This window comes from Nanorana parkeri, unplaced genomic scaffold (genome assembly GCF_000935625.1).
Source record: "Nanorana parkeri isolate BGI_ZX_2015 unplaced genomic scaffold, ASM93562v1 scaffold201, whole genome shotgun sequence".
NCBI classification, from domain to species: domain Eukaryota; kingdom Metazoa; phylum Chordata; class Amphibia; order Anura; family Dicroglossidae; genus Nanorana; species Nanorana parkeri.
In genome coordinates this window covers 666,421-672,605 of record NW_017306469.1, presented here as the reverse complement: position 1 = coordinate 672,605, position 6,185 = coordinate 666,421, and positions in this window count along the sequence as shown.

Below are 6,185 nucleotides of genomic sequence, written 5' to 3'. Positions count from 1 at the left end.
AGTCCATCCTATGGACATCTTCAATAAGTACGTTTACAAACTTTTAGGTTGATATGTTTCTTAGGAGCGGGATAAAGTTATGAAAATTCAATATAGAAATACAGATTTAGTTTTAGGTTTTGACGCTAGATACCCTTTAATAGATCTTTGGGGGGAAATACAGCTTTGAAGGGGAACTAACCATTGACGTAGGGCTTCCTCATAGCTTTTGTAGATCTAAAGGAGATGAAACAGAGATTTCACATTCTGATTACGAGGTGTATGGGCAGCACTGGGTGAGACAACATGCACCTGTTTGCAGAGATAACCTACACTGAAGTGATATGGAGTGAGTGGAGCCGTTCCCATCTGATTGTATCTTCCCTGCATTGTAATCCAAGTACTGGTGGGGGTGGGGAGTGGAAAGGCAGAAGACTTAATGGGGATTCCTGGGGTGTCTTAGTTGCTCTTCATCTTCATAACTTGTAGCATTTGAAGTCTGTGAATTTAGCCACTGTGACGTGATAATCCAGATACATTTCATTGTGGAGCGCACCTCCGCTCCCTCTGCCAGAATACACTGGATCAGTTCTTACCTCTCCCTTCTACTCACAATACAGTTCAGGTTGAAGCATTTTACAAACACTGAGTTTAGAGCCGGCACCCCAGTGATTTCCTATACAGCGAGGATGTGAAATGATAAGTAGCTGTCTGTCTGGAAGAATAGAATGGCTGCGGATCTACACCAGACGGTGCCATGGATAGCTATGGCAATACCTGTATGACACTTGTTTTAACAGCTTTGGATCTTTAATTCTTTTTTGTTTCTTTGAATATAATGTATGCAAAATCCCTAAACCGCTCATATACGTGCGTGCCATTACCGAAAACCAGCGGTGGCAAGCTTGCAGACTGTCACCGGTGGGTTTGTGGTTTATTTTTAGGGGACGGTTTTTATATTAATAGCAGAGCTCTTACATTACGTTTCTTCTTTTACTGGTGATTGGGGGGAGATCGCACCTCGGTGGTGTGACTAAGAAGAGCTAATCAAGTCCATTGACTGGCCAATGGGTTATAGCATTGAATACAGTATGATGCTAATGGATGAAGTGGTCGCACCTTCCTCTGGACCAAGAATGGCTGCATGTGATCGGCTTTATCTAAAATATTAAACTCCAGATTGTTGGTTCTCACTCTTTTAGCGGTACAGTATTGCAGACATTTGAATAAAACACGTACTGGTATTAAGGAAGGTATACGCGGTTAGAATTTAGCACGAACGTTCGTACGAAGAATCCCGTGGGAACGCTCCATACTGGCATCAGAAACTTTCCGATTGTCCTTCGAAATTTGATTTAATTTTTGTTTTTATTTATCATTCGATTTTGGAGTTTCCGAAAACAAAAACCACATTCACTGTTTAGAAATTAGTTCGATCGAGAAACATTTTCCAACATGCGCCTTCCAATTTTCTTCAAATGTCCAAGGACCTGTAGCACACCTTACCGGACTTCCCATGTGGCAACATGGGTGCTCGCAATGACTACAGATGGCGCCGTATCATCAGGCTTAAAGTGAACATTGTCCCCTTCATCAGTTCACTTTAAGCCTGATGAAGGGGACCCTGCGCGGCCCCGAAAGCGCTTGTTTCCACTTTAAGTGACTTCAAAAATAAAAATGAAGATTCACTAAAACCTTGACGTATTCTGTCATATTTGGAGTGCTGATGACATCTATATACAACGTTCAAATTTTCTTCATCACTGGTCGAAATTGGTTATTTTTTTTTACCCCATGAACAATTAGAAAGTCGAGCGAACGTTCCAAATTCAGTTCTAAATTCTAACCATGTATACCCCACTTTAATCAAAATCTGATCGCGGAGGCCGTAAAATAGATCTATACCCCCAGTCAATGCTATTTAGCGCTGTCGATGCTGAACGATTGCCGTATTTGTTTTCTAAAATACACTATCATTCTTCTTTGCATCTCAGTGCTGCTGATCCCCTTCAGCCACTTCCTGTCTACATGCGCTCACTTCAGCTCCACATCATATCTCCATAGGAGTGTATTACTTTAATGAAAGCCACCAGTCTTCCAGTTTTTTTCCATGAAATGCTGGAAAGACAGGAGCAGCAATTGGGAATCATATGTCACCCTACAACCGGAAGGACTTTTATGGCAGGATCATCATGTATTACTTTAATGAATGCTACCCATCTAGTATACCGGTCTTCCAATAGTCTCCTGGCAATGTTGGGAAGACAGGAGCACGATTGGGAGTCATTTGTCACCCTACAACAGGAAGTGCCTGGACAAGGACCTTCATGCCAGGATCGCCAGGTATTACTTTAATGAAAGCTAAAGCTGTTGGAATTACTTAACATGTTAAAGCTTATTTTTTAAACTTTACTGATAAGGTTTAGATCTACTTTAATGCTGAACACGGGTCAGACTTCCAAAAATGACACCCCCTTGCTGCTCATTTAGTACAAGGGGCCTGTGTTTACAGGGTATTACTTATTCCTTGGCCCCTCAGGCCTCCTCCCTGCTGGATCAGGTATTGCCAACCAGTCCCGCAAAGCTGTTCCTCTTTTCTAGAGGTGTGCCCCCCCCCCCTTGTGTAGACTTCATCATGTAGCTTGTGCTGCTTTGTGCGTGATGACGTCAAGGGGCCACCCATATTCCGAGATTATAGCCTGCAGCAGGCCAAGGAATAAGGTAACCATCCTTCCCTATTGGATACCCCTAGAGCAGGGAGTCATGCCTGTGGCTTGCAATGCCTTATGGGATTTGTAGTTTCAGCACAGCTGGAGAGCCAAGGTTGCCTACCCCTGCCCTAGACTAACTCAACATTAGAACTCTATATGGACAGCCACGTGTTTTTTGTTAGCGTTCCAGAGTTCAGTTTTCGAGCAGTACATGCACAGCGGAAGGTTCGTCTTCTACCAGATCTACCACCATCTTGATGCACCCTTCAGTGAAAGTACTCAGGTGTAGGTAATAGAACTTCTGTAATAACTATCGGATACCCTCATCTACGACCGATATGACACTACCACACGGTTCTTATTCTCAAGCCTCTAATGTGCGAGCCTGGGCCGTTTTCCCCATCCCTTTGGAATCATACTGTATTCTGTGCCGTCTCATGTACAGCACCCCGATAACAGAGGGTCACCCTGCACCAGGCTGTAGCGAATACCCGTATTGTTCTTTTATATTGACATTGCATGCTAAGGAAAAGTCTGGGAAATGCAAATAATTTATTCAGGACGTCATATATATCGCCGCATAAGATTACTTAAATCATATTTTATTTGCCTGACTGAAGCTTTTGTGTTTGAGTAAAAGAGAATGTTTTCTAAGAAACCCTTTCCTCCACGTTATCACTTATTTATAATGAACACGGTTTTTATCGGACTCCTGAAATCCTATACAACTGTGAAATGTATGCTTTCATGTAATCTTGTTTGGAAGAAGTTAACTCCACGCATCTTGGATACTGAGCGAGGTTTTACTTTGTTTTGTTTTTTTGGAGTTCAGTATCCATTTAGGAGATCCACCAGGAGAAGACTATATCTTTAATATCCTTATCATTTATTTTGGAGCTTTGTATCCAGGTGTCTCACAAGGGGTGAAATTGGCACAAGAAGATTAATTAAAAAAAAAAATATGTGAGTGCAAGTTTCTCTGTTGTGTTTTGTATTTCCATCACTATTGTTACACTATATATATTGTATATCACACGAGTACAGAGTCTTGATGGAGAAGAATGAGAAAGTATTATAGAAACAAAACAAAAAAAAAACATGTGGTTTACCATGCAAGGCAACGCAACAGGTTCTCTTAAATGCATCCCCTGTGCCCAGGACCGGATTTACTCTCTCTGCTGCCCCATGGCCACTTTCCTCAATGCGCCCCCCATGGAGAATGGCAGACCTGCAGGCTGCATACAAGTGATCTCGGTTGACATCGCCGAGATCTCTTGCACAACACAAGTGGCGGCTTCCCCGCTGTACATAAAGCCCTGCTTGCCCAAAGCTAAATGTAGAAAAAATGACCCGCCCGCTGCCCGGAACTGCATGTCCCAGGCATCGGGAGATGGGAATTCCACACTCCTGCTGGCCCCTCTATTCCCTGCTGCCCCGAGGCCGGGTTTTGGTTGGCCTTGTGGGAAAGCCAGCCTTGCCTGAGCCTATACTCACTCACCCTGGCACTGTGTCTAGGCTGCCCGGAGCAAAGAGAAATATCCTGTACCTCTGGGTGTAGGAGGCCTGTGATTCACTCCCCATGATGCAACATCAATGGCAGGCCACCATGCTCTCCCATTGGGGCAGGAAAAGAACCCTCAGCCATGTGTAACCTCCAAACAGAGGGACATGGAGCTTTCTTTAGGATTCGCTTACTACCACATTAGTAGCAGCACGGAGCAAAAGGAAAGTAAGTGAAAGCAAATGGTGGGAAACACTGGCAAAGCGTAGGTTTCCATTAAACTATTAGTCCCAAACTTGGGTAGGGGGAACTTTGTTTTTTTGTTTTTTTACTGGGACTTTTGTTTCCAATCACAGGTTTTTGGGAGTGTAGTAGATGACATTACCCCTGCCGCAGAGCACTCATGTCAATTGTTTAGACATAGAGAGATGCATAAGGAAGTTCCTCTCCATCCCAACTTTACTAGGCATCATCTGGCTTGAACTCTGGTCCGGAAAATGGTGTGAACCTGCCCGCAGTAAAAGTGCATTCCAGACCAAATGAGACATGCTGTATTTTTCTGGTCTGGTCTGGAATGGACTGCGCTGGTGTGAGCAGAGGCCAGAAATAGCATAGGGATACGTTAGGATGCATTTTAGGTCCGGCAACAATCTGGTCTGGTCTGGAGATGATCTGGATGTGGTGTGAATGAGCCCTGAGAAGGCACTGCACAGATCACGATTCCTGCAGAAGAAGCCTGAGATTGTGGAGCCGGAACAGATCCTGACAATACTGTAGAGATCCACCCCGCTGGCTGATTGACAGCTGGCTCTGCCTCTCTAGAGCAGGAACACGAGTACAGATTTCAGACCAGTAATCTTACAATTGTAAAGTACAACAAGTGGTATTAGAGGAACGACCCACATGGACCGTTATAATGCACAGACGACATACGTACCAAGGGTTTTTGGGTACAAGTTCCACGGGTAACACGTGATCTTGTAATAATACAGTTTATTGGTAAATCCAGGTACATATTAGATGAGCTTGTATGTAGCATAGATCCATCTTAGAATATATTGTCATTCTCCAGTACCAGACTACACCCCTAGATCATACAACTCTGTTCCAATCAGATTCCACTCATCCCTGCTAAGCTGTACAAAGTGTCCTACTGAGAATTGATTATGACCGGTATGATTGGCAGGGGGATTTCACACAAACAATGCAATAACGGAACAGGGTGCCTTTACTTATGCACCTTAGGAGAACTGTTACCATCTGAGAAACTTTGCTCTAATGTAAGGTACACTATGAAAAGCAAATGCTTAGTTGCTGAGATTTACTGAACTGGGCAAAGAAATCTTTAATACAATGTTCAAAATCAAAGAATAAAGAGGAGCTTCTATACAGAAATAATAAAGTGGAGCTCCAGCCAAAACATTTCTTTTTCAAAGTGGGGGGGGAAGGGTTACACTTGTCAGGTTGTTACAGATTTCTGGGTTGGTCAGCAATAAAAACATCTTGCGTAGAGCGAAAGAATGAGCCATAGAGATTGATCCAGATATGAATGAATAAAAGACAATAAAAGGGTCTATAGCAAGAGCTGACAGCCAACACGTTTCAGGGGTCATGCAAAGTTCCACCTCATCAGGGCTTACAGTGACACTAGACTGAGGAATTCAATCTTACAAATGCAATTAAGTATCCTAACTATTAATAATAATCTATCTTATTTGTGTATCACTCGGCTGTAGATCCTCAAATCATCTCTGAATTGGTGCTGACCCATTGGTGGCCACTTTTGTTCCCCGTAGTACCTGTGTGTGTTCTAAAGTAGTCACCACTCCAAGCTCACTCTCGTGATGGACTACAATCTCATGTTTAGTTTACTCATTTGTATTGTAGTCCATCTCAGGAGTGAGCTTGGAGCGGTGGCTACTTTAAGCAAATATAAAATTACAATCTATAAGGGATTACAACTCTGGATTAACCAACTGTTCAGATCCACAATA